The sequence below is a fragment of the Sminthopsis crassicaudata genome, chromosome 4 (assembly GCF_048593235.1).
Source record: "Sminthopsis crassicaudata isolate SCR6 chromosome 4, ASM4859323v1, whole genome shotgun sequence".
Lineage (NCBI taxonomy): Eukaryota > Metazoa > Chordata > Mammalia > Dasyuromorphia > Dasyuridae > Sminthopsis > Sminthopsis crassicaudata.
In genome coordinates, this window is record NC_133620.1 from 302,106,094 (window position 1) to 302,125,608 (window position 19,515).

Consider the following 19,515-nt stretch of genomic DNA (forward strand, 5'->3'; position numbering starts at 1 on the left):
CCCACTTTCTGTCATACTAGTTTCCAGTTTTCCCAGCAGTTTTTGTCAAATAGTGAATTATTATCCCAAAAGCTGGAGTCTTTGGGTTTGTCAAACACTAAATTGCTATAGTATTAACTATTTCGTCCTGTGAACCTAACCTATTCCACTGACCAACTGATCTATTTCCTAGCCAGTACCAAATGGTTTTGATGACTGCTGCTTTATAACATAGTTTTAGATCTGGTACAGTTAGGCCATCTTCATTTGATTTTTTTTTTTCATTAGTTCCCTTGAAATTCTTGACTTTTTGTTCTTCCAGATGAATTTTGTTATTTTTTCTAGTCAGTATAGTTTCTTGGGAATTTGATTTGGTATAGCACTAAATAAATAGATTAGTTTAGGTAGTATTGTCATCTTTATTATGTTCATTCTACCTATCCAAGAGCATTTTATATTTTTCCAGTTGTTTAGATCTGACTTTATTTGTGTGGAAAGTGTTTTGTAGTTTTTTGTTCATATAGTTCCTGACTTTCCCTTGACAGATATTTTATACTATCAACAGTTATTTTAAATGGAATTTCTCTTTGTATTTCTTGCTGTTGGATTTTGTTAGTGATGTATAAAAAGGCTAATGACTTACATTAATTTATTTTATATCCTGCAACTTTACTAAAGTTGTGAATTATTTCTAATAGCTTTTTAGTAGAATCTCTGGGGTTCTTTAAGTATACCATCATATCATCTACAAAAAGGGATAATTTGGTTTCCTCATTACCTACTCTAATTCATTTAATCTCTTTTTCATCTCTTATTGCATTTCTAATACATTATTGAATAGTAATAGTGATAGTGGGTAACCTTGTTCCACCCCTGATCTTATTGGGAATGGTTCCAGTTTATCCCCATTACATATGATGCTTACTGATCGTTTTAAATAGGTGCTACTGATTGTTTTAAGGAAAAGTGTATTTATTCCTATACTCTTTAGTGTTTTTTCATAGAAATGGGTATTGGATTTTATTAAATTTTTTTTCTGCATTTATTGAGATAATATATGTTTTTTGTTAATTTGGTTATTGATATTGTCAATTATGCTAATAGTTTTCCTAATATAGAACCTTCCCTGCATTCCTGGTATAAATCCTACTTGGTCACAATGTATTATCCTGGGGATGATTTTCTGTAATCTCTTTATTAATATTTTATTTAAGATTTTTGCATCAATATTCAATAGGGAAATTGTTCTATAATTTTCTTTCTCTTTTTTTCCTACATGGTTTAGATATCAGTACCATGTCTGTGTCATAAAAGGAATTTGGTAGGAGTCCTTCATTCCTTATTTTTTCAAATAGTTTAAATAATATTGTTCTTTAAATGTTTGGTAGAATTCACATGTAAACCCATCTGGTCCTGGGAATTTTTTCTTAGGGTGTTGTTGATTAATAGCTTGCTCTATTTCTTTTTCTGAAATAGGACTATTTAAGCAATTTACTTCCTCCTCTGTTAATCTGGGCAATCTATATTTTTGTAGGTATTCCTCCATTTCACTTATGTTATCAAGTTTATTGCTGTAAAGTTGGGCTAAGTAACTCCTAATTATTGTTTTAATTTCCTCCTCATTGGTGGAAAGATCTCCCTTTTCATTTTTGAGACTAACAATTTGATTTTCCTCTTCCCTTTTTCCAATCAAATTTAATAAAGGTTTATCTATTTTGTTGTTTTTTGCATTAAACCAACTCTTAATTTTATTTATTAATTCCATAGTTTTTTTATTTTCAATTTTATTAATCTCTCCTTTTAGAATTTCAAGTTTGATATTTTGATTAGGGGTTTTTAATTTGTTCTTTTTCTAACTTTTTTATTTGCAAGCCCAATTCATTGATCTTCTCTTTCTCTATTTTATGCAAGTGAGCAACTAGAGATATAAAATTTCCCCTTATTACTGCTTTGGCTGATCCCACACATTTTGGTATGTTGTCTCATTACTGTCATTCTCTTGGATGAAATTATTAATTGTGTCTATGATTTGCTGTTTCACCTATTCATTCTTTAGGATGAGATTGTTTAGTTTCCAGTTACTTTTTGTTCTATTTCTCCTGACTTTTTATTGAATGTAATTTTTATTGCATCGTGATCTGGGAAAAAAATGCATTTACTATTTCTGCCTTTCTGCATTTGATTTTGAGGTCTTTATGTCCAAATATATGGTCAATTTTTGTATAGGTTCCATGAACTGCTGAGAAAAAAGTGTACTCCTTTCTGTCTCCCTTCAATTTTCTCCAAAGATCTATCATGCCTAACTTTTCTAGTATTCTATTTATTTCTTTAACTTCTTTCTTATTTATTTTGTGTTTTGATTTATCTAGTTCTGAGAGAGCAAGTTTGAGATCTCCCATTATTATATATGCCTATTTCTGCTTGCAGCTCTCTTAACTTCTCCTTTAGGAATTTCCATGCTATACCACTTGGTGCATATATACTTAGTATTGATATTGCTTCATTATCTATGGTACCCTTTAGCAAGATATAGTTTACTTCCTTATCTCTTTTAATTAGATCAATTTTTACTTTTGCTTGGTCTGAGATCAGGATGGCTACCCCTGCTTTCTGTATTTCCTGCCATCTTATTGTCCCCTGATTATACTTTTCTCTTTCCTTTTCTCCTTTCCCTCCTCTTCAATATTTAACTTATGAGCACCACTTGCCTCCAGTAGCCCTCCCCCTTTAGAGTCCCTCCCCCTTTCTTATACCTTTCCCCTACTATTTCTGTTTTCTTTTCTATTTAACTTTCTTCTTTCCCCTTTCCCCTCCCACTTTTATTTTTTTTTTCCTGAGGCTGGGGTTAAGTGACTTTCCCAGGGTCACACAGCTAGGAAGTGTTAAGTGTCTGAGACCAGATTTGAACTTGGGTCCTCTTGAATTTAAGGCTGGTGCTCTATCCACTGTGCCACCTAGCTCCCACTTTTCTATAAAGTGAGAGAAGTTTCTCTGTAAACCAAATATGTATAATATTTTCTCTTTGAGCCAAATCTGATGAGAGTAAGATTGACACAGTGCTCATCCCCCTTCCTTTGCCTCTTTGTGAGATGTAATTTCCATCATTTTACCTCCACTTTTCTCTCTCTTTTTTTTTTTCTTGGCACAATTGCCTTTCTACTTGTAGTTCCTTTTTAAAATTATAACAGTAAAATCAAATTATACATGCACTCTCTATATATACCCATGTATATCATGTATAACAGTTCTCAAGAGTTTTTTGTTTTTTTTTTTTTACCTTTTTAATGCTTCTTTTGAGTCCTATATTTGGAGGTCACATTTTTTGTTTAGCTCTGATCTTTTCATCAGGAATAAATGGAAATCATCTGTTTCATTGAATGCCCATCTTGTTTCCTGGAAAAAAATGCTCAGTTTAGCAAGGTAGTTTATTTTTGGCTGTATTAAAGTTCATTTGCTTTTCAGAATATCAGATTCCAGGCCCTTTGATCCTTTAAGGTAGAAGCTGCTAGATTCTGCGTGATCCTTATTGTGGCTCCTTGGTATTTGAATTGTTATGTTTGTTTGTTTGTTTGTTTTCTGGTTGATTGTAATATTTTTTCCTTGGTGTGATAGTTCTGAAATTTAGCCACAATATTCCTTGGAGTTTTAATTTTGGGTCTCTTTCAGGAGGTGTTTGGTGAATTCCTTCAATGGCTATTTTACCTTCTGATTCTTTGACATCAGGGTAGTTCTTTTTGATGATTTCCTGAAAAATAGTGCCTAGGCTCTTTTTTTCATCATGGTTTTCAGGGAGTCCAATAATCCTTAGATTCTTGCTCCTAGATCTGTGTTCCGGGTCAAATGTTTTCCCAAGTAGGTACTTTACAATTTTTTTCAATTTTTTCATTATTTTGGTTTTGCTTGCTTGATTCTTTTTTTATTTTATTTTATTTTTTAATTTTATTTATTTTATTTTATTTAGAATTTTTTCCCACAGTATATATGCATGAGTAATTTTTTTATAATATTATCCCTTGTATTCATTTTTTCAAATTATCCCCCCCCTCCCTCCATTCTCTCCCCCAGATGACAGGCAATCCCATACATTTTACATATCTTACAATATAACCCAGATACAATATATGTGTGTGAATACCATTTTCTTGTTGCACATTAAGTATTGGATTCCAAAGGTATAAGTAACCTGGGTAAATAGACAGTAGTGCTAACAATTTACATTCACTTCCCAGTGTTCCATCTCTGGGTTCCATTTCTGTCCATCATTGATCAACTGGAAGTGAGTTGGCTCTTCTTTATGTTGAAGATATCCACTTCCATCAGAATACATCTTCATACAACATTGAAGTGTACAGCGATCTTCTGGTTCTATTCATTTCATTCAGCATCAGTTGATGTAAGTCTCTCCAAGCCTCTCTGTATTCTTCCTGCTGGTCATTTCTTACAGAGCAATAATATTCCATAACCTTCATATACCATAATTTACCCAACCATTCTCCAATTGATGGACATCCATTCATCTTCCAGTTTCTGGCCACTATGAAAAGGGCTGCCACAAACATTTTGGCACATACAGGTCCCTTTCCACTCTTTAGTATTTCTTTGGGATATAAGCCCAATAACAGCAATGCTGGGTCAAAGGGTATGCACAGTTTGATAACTTTTTGGGCATAGTTCCAAATTGCTCTCCAGAATGGCTGGATTCTTTCACAACTCCACCAACAATGTATCAGTGTCCCAGTTTTCCCACATCCCCTCCAACATTCATCATTATTTATTCCTGTCATCTTAGCCAATCTGACAGGTGTGTAGTGGTATCTCAGAGTTGTCTTAATTTGCATTTCTCTGATAAGTAGTGATTTGGAACACTCTTTCATATGAGTGGATATAGTTTCAATTTCATCATCTGAGAATTGTCTGTTCATATCCTTTGACCATTTATCAATTGGAGAATGGTTTGATTTCTTATAAATTAGGGTCAGGTCTCTATATATTTTGGAAATGAGACCTTTGTCAGAACCTTTAACTTTAAAAATATTTTCCCAATTTGTTACTTCCTTTCTAATCTTGTTTGCATTAGTATTGTTTGTACAGAAACTTTTTAGTTTGATGTAATCAAAATCTTCTATTTTGTGATCAGTAATGATCTCTAGTTCTCCTCTGGTCATAAATTCCTTCCTCCTCCACAGGTCTGAGAGGTAGACTATTTTCTGTTTCTCTAATCTATTTATTATCTCATTCTTTATGCCTAATTCATGGACCCATTTTGATCTTATCTTGGTATATGGTGTTAAGTGTGGATCCATATCTAATTTCTGTCATACTAATTTCCAGTTTTCCCAACAGTTTTTTCCAAATAATGAATTTTTATCCCTAATGTTGGTATCTTTGGGTTTGTCAAAGATTAGATTGCTATAGATGTACCCTTTTTTTGTCCTTTGTATCTAATCTGTTCCACTGATCTACCGGTCTATTTCTTAGCCAATACCAAATGGTTTTGGTGACTGCTGCTATATAATATAGCTTTAGATCAGGTACACTTAGACCACCTTCCTCTGACTTTTTTTTCATTAGTTCCCTTGCAATTCTCGACCCTTTATTCTTCCATATGAATTTTGTTGTTATTTTTTCTAGGTCATTAAAATAGTTTCTTGGGAGTCTGATTGGTATAGCACTAAATAAATAGATTAGTTTGGGGAGTATTGTCATCTTTATTATATTCGCTTGGCCTATCCAAGAGCACTGAATGTCTTTCCAATTATTTAAATCTGACTTTATTTTTGTGGCAAGTGTTTTGTAATTTTTCTCATATAATTCCTGACTATTCTTTGGTAGATGGATTCCCAAATACTTTATACTCTCAACATTTGTTTGGAATGGAATTTCTCTTTGTATCTCTTGCTCTTGCATTTTGTTGGTGATATATAAAAATGCTGAGGAGTTATGTGGATTTATTTTGTATCCTGCCACTTTGCTAAAATTCTGAATGATTTCTAATAGCTTTTTAGCAGAATCTTTGGGGTTCTCTAAGTATACCATCAAGTCATCTGCAAAGAGTGATAGTTTGATTTCCTCATTTCCTACTCTAATTCCTTGAATCTCTTTCTTGGCTCTTATTGCCGAGGCTAGCGTTTCTAGTACTATATTGAATAGTAATGGTGATAGTGGGCAACCTTGTTTCACTCCTGATCTTACTGGGAAAGGTTGCAGTTTATTTCTATTGCATATTATGCTTACTGACGGTCATAAATAGATGCTCCTGATTATTCTAAGGAATAGTCCATTTATTCCTATACTCTCAAGCATTTTTAGTAGGAATGGATGTTGGATTTTGTCAAATGCTTTTTCTGCATCTATTGAGATGATCATATGGTTTTTATTAATTTGATTATTAATATGGTCAATTATACTAATAGTTTTCCTAATATTAAACCAGCCCTGCATTCCTGGTATAAATCCTACTTGATCATAGTGTATTATCCTGGGGATGATTTTCTGAAGTCTTTTTGCTAATATCTTATTTAAGATTTTAGCATCAATATTCATTAAGGAAATTGGTCTATAATTTTCTTTCTCAGTTTTCAATCGACCTGGTTTAGGTATCAGTACCATGTCTGTGTCATAAAAGGAGATTGGTAGGACTCCTTCATCCCCTATTTTTTCAAATAGTTTATATAACATTGGGGCTAATTGTTCTTTGAATGTTTGGTAGAATTCACATGTATATCCATCTGGTCCTGGGGATTTTTTCTTGGGGAGTTGATTAATAGCTTGTTCCATTTCTTTTTCTGAAATGGGACTATTTAAGCAATTTGTTAATCCTCTGTTAATCTAGGAAGCCCATATTTTTGGAGAAAGTCATCCATTTCACTTAAGTTATCAAATTTATTGGCATAAAGTTGGGTAAAGTAACTCCTTATTATTTCTCTAATTGCCTCTTCATTGGTGGAAAGATCCCCTTTTTCATTTATAAGACTAACAATTTGATTTTCCTCTTTCCTTTTTCTGATCAGATTTACCAAAGGTTTATCTATTTTATTGGCTTTTTCATAAAACCAACTCTTGGTTTTATTTATTAATTCAATAGTTTTTTTACTTTCAATATTATTGATTTCTCCTTTCAATTTTTGTATTTCAAGTTTAATTTTTGGTTGGGGGTGCTTGCTTGATTCTTGATGTCTCATTGAGTCATTCATTTCCATTTGTTCAATTCTGATTTTTAGTGAATTATTTTCTTCATTTACTTTTTAAAATTTCTTTTTGTATTTGTCCAATTGAGTTTTTAAATGAGTTGTTTTGTTCTATGGATTTTTTTTTCCATTTCACAAATTCTGTTTTTTTATGGAGCTGTTTTCCTTTTCTATTTCACAATTTGTTTTCCTAAGAGTTATTTACCTTTTCCAATTCACAAATTCTGTTTTCCTGGGAATTCTTTACTTTTTCCATTTCAGAAATTCTGTTTTTCAAGGAGTTGTTTTCTTTTTCCACTTTATCAAATCTATCTTTTAATGAGTTATGAGCCTTTTCCAAACCCTCTTGCAAAGTTTTCCTTTCTTTTCCCCATTTTTCTTCTGTCTTTTGAGATCCTTTTAAATTTCTTCTAAGAGAGTTTTGTGTGGTGGGGACCAGGTTATCTAACCCTTTGGGGCTTCATCTGGAGACAATCTGTTTTTAGTCTCCTTGGGGTTTGAAATCAATTCTTCTTTTTCACCATAGAAACTATCTATAGATAGAGTCCTCTTTGCCTTTTTACTCATTTTTTAAAAAATGTTGGGCTCTTCTTTTAGGACAAAGGAGATTTTTCCAAACCTCCTCTACAGATAATAGCAAAGATGCAGTGGAGTAGCAGCAGTTGCGCTGGAATTATGCTAACTCACTTCTGGTGCTAGGTGGGAGTGGCCAGGCCCTGTGAGATTGGCACTTTGGGGTTCACTCTTTACCTTTTGTGTTTGTGTAGGGTGTTTTATAGCTTCTCTGCTGGTCTACTGGCTTGCAACCAGGTCAGAGTAGCCAACAATGTGGTAGAGTCTTTCCTGTAGATTCTTTGCCATATGGAGTCTGCACCATCCCTGCAGAGACCACACCATCCTGGTCTGCACAGGACTGGAGTCCTGCGCCTGGCCACCTCCTTGCACCCAACCTAGATAGACCTTTTCTGGCAATCTTTGAAATTATCTTCTGCTGGTAATTTGCTGCACTTCTAATATTTGTGAATTTTACTGGTTCAGAACTAATTCAAAGGCTGAATTTGGCAATTAGTTGAGGATCCTGGGAGGTGATCAGAAAGAAGCATGTGTCCTTTCCACCATCTTGGCTCTGCCCCCCCCCATAACACTAAAATTTTAAATAATAATATTTTAAAATATTTAAGAGGTTTCTTAGTGAATTAATTAGATAAATAAAACACAAAAATTATCTAAGTTTGGCAAGAGTAGTAACAGAAATCACTCACTAAAGACAAATGCAGCTAGTCAATTTGACTTAGACTTGAATGTATTGAGCATCAAATTCTCTATATTGCCGTGTGAGAAAAAACAAACCAAAACAAAAAACTACTTATTTTGAAAGGTGACAAAATCATATTCCTTGATTCAAATTCTTATAACCCAGGGGTTCTTAACATGAGAAGAAGCAGGCCTTGGGTAGACTATGAAGAGTCTTGGATAAGAAAAAAAAAAAAAATACATCGAATCAAATTATATCAACTAAGTTAACATGTAAAGCACTTTGCAAACCATAAAGCATTATATCAATGCTAGCTATTATTATTATCTTTAGTTTTAGTAATGTCAAGCCTGTATAAAAATTAGATCAAGATAATCCATAAATAAAGGCATTTATTCAGGACCAAAGAATTGCAGTTGAGAACAATGTGCTGTCTTATTGAGGAATGTTTAGAAAGGGGAATTGCAGAGGTTATATACACCCAAGAGACGAAGCTAGGTAGATAGTTGGAACAGGTGGTTCACTAGTTATTTATTTCAGAGTGACAGCAGTTCCTATAAAAACCACAGCATCAGTTTTAGTTGATTGCAGCCAAGAATCTAGTCACCTGTAGGGTTAACAGAATTGCTGAACTGCAGGAAGGGAGGAGCTGTAGATGTATTCTTAGAGGTATTTCTTTTCAGGAACAGAAGCAGTTTAAAAACTGCTGATCACAACAGATATTCCAAAGAGTTTAACATGAGAATATTGCTAGTCAAAGCAGAATAGGGGTCCTAAAGTTTTCCAGGGAAATTCCTAGGGCTTGACACTAACATTTAATTTCCTCGATAATCCTACATGGTTTTTTTTTAAAATATATTTAAAAAACATTACTCTGAGAATGTGTCTATTCTACCAACTATAAGCACATAGTTGTCTTTGTTTCTTGGTTTGTTTTTTTCATATTAGTTGACTCCATACCTTGAGTTGGAAGTGTCCAGGTGACCTTGTGAGTTCCAAAAAATAAGAACTAGGACTCTGAGATGGCAACTATAGCATTTCCCAAGCAGATGGAGTTTATTGAATGAAGCCATTTACTCTGGAACCAAACAGGAGCTGGGGATGAAGAGTAGCAAGAAGAGTCTTTTAATCTAGTGTTTTCTTATGTCTACTCTAATTTCAAATTACTGCTTACTTTGATTAAAAAATTCATCAGTTATTAGTGGTGATTTTTGTGTCTTTTGAAGGCTTCCTATCACATGTAGCATAAGGAAGTAGGTTCATTCAAGCCTCCCATGTAGCAAAGGGGGTGTCAATGTATGATGTAGGGGAGGCTAAACTGATTATTGTTTCATTAATGGAGAAAGTAGGACCTAAGTTCTATATTCAACCATACCACATATGGATTTAATGTGTATATACAGAGAGATAACTATGTCTCTGCATTATATGGCCAATTATACATATAGTCTACAGCTTCATCTCTTACCTCTAAACATTTTTACTATGTCCCATGTCTGGAATGGCATTTTTCTTCATATGTGCCTTCTGGCTTTGTGGACTTCTTTCAAATTTCAGATAAAATTCCACCTTTACCTTCCTTTCCTGATCCTCTTAATTATAGTACTAGTCTTCTGTTGATTGTTTCCAAGTTTTCCTTTGTATAGCCTATTTGCATGTAGTTGTGTCCCCCCCCCCCCCCCCATTAGACTATAGACTCCTTGAAAGCAGGGTCTGATTGTTTTTGTCTCTTTTTATATCGCCAGTACTTAGCCCAGTATGGCACTTAGCAGGTACTCAATTTATTTATTTATATTTTATTGATTAGTGATTAACTTGAAAAGATAAGAGAATATACAGAATCAGCTGAAAAATCAGTGGCCCCAGCATCTAGTCTTGCTGAATCCAGCATCTAGTGGCTGAAATGGCAATTCCACTTAGCCTTAACTCCCTGCACTCTTTGTGATCCCATAGATGTAAAATATGTATATGCAATAATTCTAGTTCAATGAGAAGAGATTAAAAACTCAACTTTCCTTTTGTTCTAGGGGGCCAAAACTAATTTTACTAATAAGCTGTTAACTCTGAGAAAGAAGAGCAAAGTATATCTACCTCTTCATTCCCCAAAATAGGCATAGTTGCCGATAAATATGGATTCAAACTTAGTATATAATTTATGTTTATTGAAATGCAGAAGACACTAGAATCTATGAGGACCAGGACAAGTTTCATAAAGAAAGTGTAATGGGGCAGCTAGATGATGGGATGGATAGAGCACCAGTCCTGAAGTCAGGAGGACCTGAGTTCAAATCTGATCTCTCACACTTAACCTTTCCTAGTTGTGACCCCCCTCCTCCTGCGACCCCCCCCAAGCAAGTCATTTAACCCCAATTGCCTCAGTAAAAAATTTAAAAAAAAGAAAGAAAGCATAATGGGCAGAGTTTTGAAAGAAATAAAAAATTCTAAGAAGTTGAAATGAGATGAAAATGTGTGCCAGGTAAGTGCTAAGACATATCAGGAGATGGTATATACCTACCAATTTTGAGCAATATCAAGACCAGTCTCACCAAATTGTATGATGGGAAGCTGTGTGACCAGGAAAATGATGGTGTCCTTGAAAGAAATAGGGACTTATATCAATTATGTGCACAAAGCATATTAGGAAAAGTCCATTGGTTGCTATAACAATTCTCTCTCTCTCTCTTTCTCTCTCTCTCTCTCTCTCTCTCTCTCTCTCTCTCTCTCTCTCTCTCTCTCTCTCTCTTTTCAAGGGATAAAAGATTTTTAAAAAGTTGGACACCCTGAGTTTGCAGCACTTAATACATGATGAGTTTAAATACATAATGAGACAAGTGAGTTTAAAGTGTCATAGTGACTTGGCAGGGGGTGATAAAGTGATCATAAAGATTGTTCTCTCAAGGTGAAGTTTTCACACTAAAGTCTGGGTAGTGCTGATTCCTGCATGAATTGTAATAGAATTAACTCTTTTTGGTAAGTAACATAACTGTCATCTTTTTTCATTAAAAATTATTGAAGCCTTTAATTTTTCTCAATATAATTTATGCTTCTTCATATCCATGCATTGAGCACTCCTTCTAACAGACAAAATATAATTAAGAAAAACTGGCCAACTACATATAAATGCAATGCTTTATATCCATAGTCCCTTACCCCTCTAGCCATTTATTCTAATAAACCAAAATTGGTTATTACAATTAATCAATTTGGCTGCCTTTCATATTGTTTTACCTAAATTACTGTGGTTATTGTGCATGTTATTTTCTTGCTTCTTTCTACATAAATTTGATCAAAGCTTTTCATGAGTATTCCCCGCCCCCCCTGAAGCTGGGGTTAAATGACTTGCCCAGGGTCACACAGCTAGGAAGTGTTAAGTGTTTGAGATAAAATGTGAACTCAGGTCCTCCTGAATTCAGGGCTGGTGCTCTATCCACTACGCCACCTAGCTGCCCCATGAGTAGTTCTAATACTCATGGATATTTATAGATAATCTGATAACTAAAAAAGGAAGACCAAATTGCCTATTTCAAAAATTAAAAAGGAGAACTCAAAACAAATGAAGAGAAAATAAAGGAAATTACATGTTATATAATTGTTATATAATTTTAATTATCAACGTGAAAATGGATGGAATGGATGAATATTTTTAAAATGTAAAATATACCCAAATTATCAAAACAATCAATAGATCATATAATTACTTCCATTTCAGAAAAATAAATTGAAAAAAGTCATAAATGAAAATTTTTTCCAAGGAAAAAATGCAGGACTAGTTGAATTTACAAGTAACTTTAAAAAATAATTCTAATTTTACTTAAAACTATTCATAAAAATGGAAATAGAAACATAAGTCAGAGAGATATGTTAGAGAAAGAAATCTATAGATTAATGCTTCTAGTGAATACGGATACAAAATACTAAATAAAATGTTTACAAAGAGACTACAGAAGCATACTAAAAGGATTTTAAATTATGACCAGTTTGGATTTCAGAAATATAAGATTGATTCAATATTAGGAAAATTAATGATAGACCATACTCAGAACAAAAATAACAAAAATCATGATTACATCAAAATGCATAAACACAATACTATTATATATGTATATATATATATATATAAACAAACAAAGCCCCAAACCCAAATATAGGAGTAAATGAATTTTTTTTAAAAATATGATAAACATATAAAACAGGAGTTCTTAACCTTTTTTTGTGCGTATTATGGGCTTTTGGTGGCTTGATGAAGCATATAGACTTTTTTTTTTAAATGTTTTTAAATGTATAAAGTCAAATACATATAATTATAAAGCAAAGAGATTATATTGAAATACAGTTATCAAATAAAGCAATTCAAGTGTCCCTAAGTAAGGAACACTGATCTAAATTCAAAAGGGGAATATATTTGTAAGGGAGGAAGTTTCCCTTTACACTTCAGTTCATATAGACACACATGATTAGGTTTTAATGTGTGAATATGAAAAGCCTATGCCTTCTAGGTAGTTTAAATGTCTCTGATTAAGTTAAGAAGAAAACATTGAGGTTGTCTCAATAAACAAGTTATACTTAAAGGAAAACTTAAATAATTGGAAAGGAATTAGTTTCTTATAGTTTGGATCAAGCTAACATAATTGAAAATGACAATCTAAATTTGTATTAATTAATTTGTTGGTTCCAACTATTAAAAGGTTTCTTTAAAAAACTAGGCAAAATTATAATGAAATTCACCCAGAGGAACAGAAGATCAAGAATCTTAAAGAAACTAATTAGGGAGGTGATAGAAAGCAATGATTATCTAACCCATTTAACATTAGTTGAAAAATGGAAGAGTTGAGCAGTGGAACAGATCCAGTAAGTAAGATCCAGAAACAACAGAATGCAGTAACATTGTGTTCCATAAACCAAAGAATAATAATTATTAGGGTAAGGACAGGATAACATGACAAACTGCTGGGAAAATGGGAAAGCAGTCTGGAAACAATTAGGCTTAGATCAATACCTCACACCATATAGTATAAAAATACTCTAATGGGTACTTGTGAGTGTGTGTGTGTGTGTGTGTGTGTGTGTGTGGCAAATTAGAGGAGCAGGAGTTAACAACTGTGGCTAGGGGAAGACCTCTTGATCAACTTGATCAACTCAGGATAGAGATGATGACAAGAAATAAAATTTTGGTTATGTTTGGTTATTTTGAAAAAAATTTGTACAAGCAAAACCAATATGGTTAAAATAAGAAGAAAAACAGTTAACAGAGAAAAAAATCTTTGTACAAACTTCACTGATAAATGTATATAGAACATTAACGCAAATTTATAAGAATAAGTTGTTCCAAACTCTTCAGACACTTTGTTACTGAATTTGGAGTTTTCTTGGAAAAGATACTTAAGAACTTTGCCATTTCCTTCTAGCTCATTTTACAGAGGAGCTAATGCAAGCAGGATTGAATGACTTAGTCAGGATGATATTGTAAATGTCTGAGGTCACATTTGAATTCAGGAAGAACCTTTTTGATTCTAGGTCTGAGACTATTCATTTTGCCACCTATCTGACTAAAGAATAAGAACTATTCTCAATTCTTTGATCATTTGCTCCAACAATTTGAACAGACGGTATCAATCTATCAAAATCCAGTTTAAAAATACTCCAAATTACTAACAGAGAAATGCAAATTAAAAAGTCTTACACCTATCAAATTGTGCAAAATAACTTCTAATAATTGCTCTGATTTCATCTTCATTTGTGGCATATTCAATCTTTTCATTTTTGATACTCGTGATTTAGTTGTCTTTATTCTCCAATGATTCATCTTTTTATTGTTTTTTTTCCCACAAAGCCAACTCCTAGTATTATATATTAATTCATTGGTTTTCTTACATTCAATTTTATTACTCTTACCTTTAGGATTTCTGATTTGTGGTTTAATTAGGAATTTTCAATTTGTTCTTTTTTGAGCTTTTAAAATTGCATACCCAATTTATTGGCCTGCTCTTCCTCTATTTTATTGATACGAACATAAAATTTCCCCTAATAACTGCTTTTGCTGCATCTTAGAAGTTTTGGTATATGGTCTTATTATTGTCATTTTCTTAATAAAATTATTTGTGGTTTCTATGACTTGGTTTTTTTTTCTTTATTAAAACTTTTCATTTTTCAAAACATTCATGGACAATTCTTCAACAAAAGAAAAACCTTGTGTTTCAATTCCCCCACACCCTCCCCGCCCTCCCCTATATGACGAGTAGTCTGATATATGTTAAACAGAGAAATATGTTAAATCCAATATATGAATACATATTTAAACAATTATCTTGCTGCACAAGAAAAATCAAATCAAACTAGAAAAAAGAAAAGAAAATCAAAATAAAATGTAAGCAAACAATAAAAAGTGTGAAAGTGCTATGTTGTGACCCATACTCAGTTCCCACAATCCTCTTTATCACTAAACAATTGGAACTGGTTTGAATCATCTCATTTTTGAAGAGAGTCAAATCCATCAGAATTGATCATTGTATATATAGTCTTATTGTTGCTGTATATAATGATCTGGTTCTTCTCATATCACTTAGCATCAGTTCGTGTAAGTATCTCCAGGCCATTCTGAAATCATCCTGCTGGTTGTTTCTTATAGAACAATAATATTCCATAACATTCATTTACATAATTTATTCAGCCAATTTCCAACTGATGGACATCCATTCAGTTTCCAGTTTCTGGCCATTACAAAGAAGGCTGCCATAAACATTCTTGCACATGTGGGTCCCTTTCCCTTCTTTAATTATCTCTTTGGGATATAAGCCCACTAGAAACACTTTTGGGTCAAAGGGTATGCACAGCTGGATAACTCTCTGGGCATAGTTTTTCAGATTGTTCTCCAGAACGGTTTGATCCTTTCACAATTCCACCAATGATGCATCAGTGTCCCAGTTTTTCCACATTCCCTCCAACATTCATAATTGTCTTTTCCTGTCATTTTAGCCAATATGAGAGGTATATAGTGGTACCTCAGAGTTGTCTTAATTTGCATTTCTTTGATTAATAGTGATTTAGAGCACCTTTTCATATGACTGGAAATAGTTTATGACTTGTTTTTTAACTCTCATTTTTAAAGACTAGGTTGAGTTTTGCACATGGCTGCTGCCTTCTTTTGGGTCAGTCTTTTAGGTAAGGCAAGCATTCTGTTTCATAGTGTCTTTCCCCTTATTTTTCCCCCCATGCCTGGTAGTATTTTCTCTAACTCCACTATGCTTCTTTTAGGGTGTTACATCCCTTTCAGGATTTAGCCTTCCAGCTAAGGACATGTTACAAACTCATGGAGTTCTCCCTTTCTCCTGGATAATTGTGAGCTCCACCGAGGAACTTGTCTTTCATATGTCTCCCACTGTATTTTATATTTACCATTCCTGGTGTCTGTTGTTTCCCTTCATTTTTTTCTGTAACCTATTGCCCTAAATAAATCTATCTTTTGCCAAAGACAATGGCCATTGCGAATTCTTCACAAGATTGATCCGAACTTTTGGTGCCTACCATCATTTGGTGCCAAATCGCACATCATCAATCGCATCAGTGATAAGAATGTGAGGGAGGGGGAAAGCTTAAATTAAACATAAAAATCCACAGAAGGAAGAATAAGGAAGTTTAGAAAGAGATACAAATGAACAGAGCAATGTTGACACTACCATGTCAAATTTAATAAATATATATATTTTAAAACCTTCAATGGACTTATAATTTCATCAAAGCACATCCCCCTTGGAGAAATGGAAGACCACGAATGCGGAATGTTGTAGATGCTATCAGATATACTTGTTCAGTGCTTTTTTGTTTTGTTTTGTTTTTTGTGGGGATGTTGTGGTTGTGTTGCTTTTGCTTTGCTGCCCTTCTTTGTTTCAAGGAACAGTATTTTGGAGCGTCAGAGTCTCTACAGGAGACATTTGGGTTTTCCGTCCGGGCTCTCCTGTCCTGGCTAAACGACACCGGGAGGAGAGATCCGGCAATCTCTCTGTGTATGTGAATTCTGCCGGGACATTCAAGTGGATTGGAGAGGGCAAAGACATCGCGCTGCACATTCTGATCCTATTGTTAGCATTTTTGGAGCAGCGGAGTCCAGAAAACGTAGACAGACATGCAGGCAGACAGACAGACACAGAGATTCACACAGGCGGGTCAGCTGTTTATTTTTCCGGTTAGTTTCCTGACCAGAAATCCACTCATCTTCCTCCTCTACCCAGTGTTCCTCTTCTCCAATTTGCGGAGTCAGATTATTTTCATCTAGTAAACCCAGTCGTCCCTCCCAAAAGTAGAGGTGACACTATCTGTTCCCAGTGCTATAGATTGCATGATTAATCAGGTGACGTGGCTGAGGCAAGAACATAGATGGGGGTGGGCGGGAGGAAGAAGAGGAAGGAAAGGGAAAAAAACCCCAAAATATATCCGTGTACATAGCTACATATAAATATGCAGAGACGGGTATGTGTACATGGAGATACATATTTCTGAATAAGGGTAAGGGAATGACAGAAGGGGCGAGGCTTTTGAGTTTCGTTTTGCTCTGCTGTTTGTATACATTAACGGAGGACCCGGCTGAATCTGCAAAACTTAAAGTGGAGATGCCGGGGATCGAACCCGGGGCCTCATACATGCGAAGCATGCGCTCTACCACTGAGCTACATCCCCAAGCCAGCAAGTAGCGGCTCTAGTTAGCTTTCTTAAAAGTAAGTCACGTTTAGTGATATCTGCAGGATGTTTTGGTGTGGAGAGAAAGTTCTGTTTCGTCCTTTCATCAATGTTCGAAGCTGGACGGTTTGACTACACCTAGAGTGGAAAGAGCTCCCTGGTCATTCTAGTCTCTCGCAATCTTTCCCTCCCTCAATCCCCGAAGGAGGTCTTCCCCAGAGAATTTCATTACAATGCATTTCCTTCTAAATCTTTTTCTCTTTTTCTCCCCCTTTCCCCCAAATCTCTGGAAATAAACTTCTTACTAAGTAGGGAGAGCCCCCCCGAAGTTCAAACATGTTAGGAAAGAGGCCCTAGTCTGGAACATGATTGATTCGCGCTTCCTTAAATCGAGACTTGTGAACTACCCTTTGTTGTAAACAGTTTTGCCACGATTGTTTTGCTACAGATTTCCCAGGGTTCTCACGCACTCATTTTTCTCTGAGAAGTGCAAAACCTATGGGAAATGTTTTGCTCATCCCTAAATGACAGGCCTGCATCCTTATCTACCAATAAAAGTGCATAGGGAAACCCATTTATGGGTTCTAGCAATATATTCAAAAGGTTAAATTAGTTTGGGCAGACAAGACCAGACAAGACGATCTCTAATACCTCCTCCATTCATTTAAACTCATTAGATTCAAAACAAAATCCTACTTCCCATAGAGGTGGACTCTTTACGTAGTTGGTGCTGTAAAGACTCGGTCTGAAAAGCTTCAAAGGCAGGAAATTGGGGTAAAAAATTGCCTTGAAGAATATATGCAGTTTAGTAATGGTGAGTGAGGGCAGATTGAGGTGGAGTTCTTCTATATTTTTGTAGTGGAAATTTTACATGGAGTAAGCTATTTGACCGTAGTTCAAGTAATTCCGATTTTGCAGCAACATCCAATCATCATAGTTTTGGGCAAGCCTTCTCTTCATCGGATAGAGTTTACAGCCTGCTTTATTTTATGTTTGTTGTCTTCAATATATCAGAGTATTGTCCTCGATTTTCACAGCACACTCAGTGGTCAGGGAAAATTTGATTATGTCATAGCAATCAAACTTTTTCTCCAAGGATCACTTTTCTGAGATTATTTGAACTGGCCTAGGGACTCATGAACATGGGGAATGTTCATATTTTCTTCTTTTGTGTTTAAATAAAGCCTCCTTCAACTTTGTCTTCTTGGCCTTCAAGACTTGATTTGTTTTCTATCTTGGAGAAAGAAGAATAAAACTATTATCTTCTTTGCCTTCCATATTTTTTGGGATGAAAGCTGCATAAAGACTTGGAAAAGAGCTCATATTTTATTCCAATAAGAGTCGGAGGCAAAGGAGATATCTATGTATGAATGTGAATGCTTAGGGAATCTACCAGTTGTATGGCAGATTCTGGTGTTTATTTCAATGACTTCTAGGCAAAATCTCAGTTTTGCAGAAAAAATGACTTTTGTAACCATACCAGCAGCTGTAGATAAGAAAAGCCTCCCTCCTTTAATAGTAGGATTGAGGTGTGAACATCACTAGTTAAAAATATGGTTTTGGTTTCTTAAGTTTCTTCATTTGTAATAATAAAAATAATAATTAACTTGTTGCTCCTAATGTTCTTAGGAGATAAATTAATATCACATAATTGCATTATTAACTAATTATTAATTTGTGATCCACTTTTATTTCTGTTACAATCCAACTCCTGAAAAGATCAATCAGCCTTTGAAGGGACAGTTGAATAAGATTTGCTCTAACCCTCAAGGGATCTGTTCATTATATTGTTATCAGACAACTTCCCCATTTCTTTTTGGACCTAAATGGAAAATGTGTACACAATGGAGAACTTTCTGTGAACAGACTGTGAATTAACTCTCTCCCTATTATCAACAGTTAGATTTACTCCGGTTAAAATGATATGTTCTATATCTCTTTTGAATTATTTTCTTTGTGTTACAGCTTCTAATAAACTTTTACTCTCTTAGTGGGGTGTTCAGTAAAATGTATTCTAATCTAGGGGGATAAACTGTAATTATCATCTGCCAGGCATTTGAGCTTTTGTGGGATTCTTCCCTAATTGCAAATATTTTTTAATGAGAGGAGAAAGGATTATTAAGAATTTGTTTGTAGTATAAGACTACTGTGAAATATTAAGTTATATCCGGAATTGTTTATATTGAAGTTACATTTTAACTAATAGTCTTAACAAACTCCAGTCTTACAGATTTATTTTTGTTTTAAGGATGAAATATAGATAAATATCTGTTAGTCTTGAGGTTTACAACTTTTACATATTTACTCTCTATATGAATTTACAGAATGGCATTACTTCATTAGAGTCTAGTGAGTGCCTTTTTTACATCAGAATGGATTTTAAGCTATTTTTGAGTAAAAGAAATATTATTTTTAAAGTTTTTA

At 34.2% G+C, this 19,515-nt stretch overlaps 1 long non-coding RNA gene and 1 other non-coding gene across 2 annotated transcripts in view; one reads left to right on the forward strand and one right to left on the reverse strand.

Annotated features, from left to right (window-relative positions):
* LOC141566874 (uncharacterized) overlaps positions 1-16,073 on the forward strand; it is a 31,154-nt gene extending 15,081 nt beyond the window's left edge. The window contains exons 2-3 of the long non-coding RNA XR_012489400.1: positions 15,527-15,579; positions 15,673-16,073. This is a non-coding gene — a long non-coding RNA (uncharacterized LOC141566874). The remainder of the gene's footprint in view (positions 1-15,526; positions 15,580-15,672) is intronic.
* A 946-nt stretch (positions 16,074-17,019) lies between these two features.
* Positions 17,020-17,091, reverse strand: TRNAA-CGC (transfer RNA alanine (anticodon CGC)). Its single transcript has one exon. It is a non-coding gene; the product is annotated as a tRNA-Ala (tRNA).
* Positions 17,092-19,515: the final 2,424 nt, after the last annotated feature.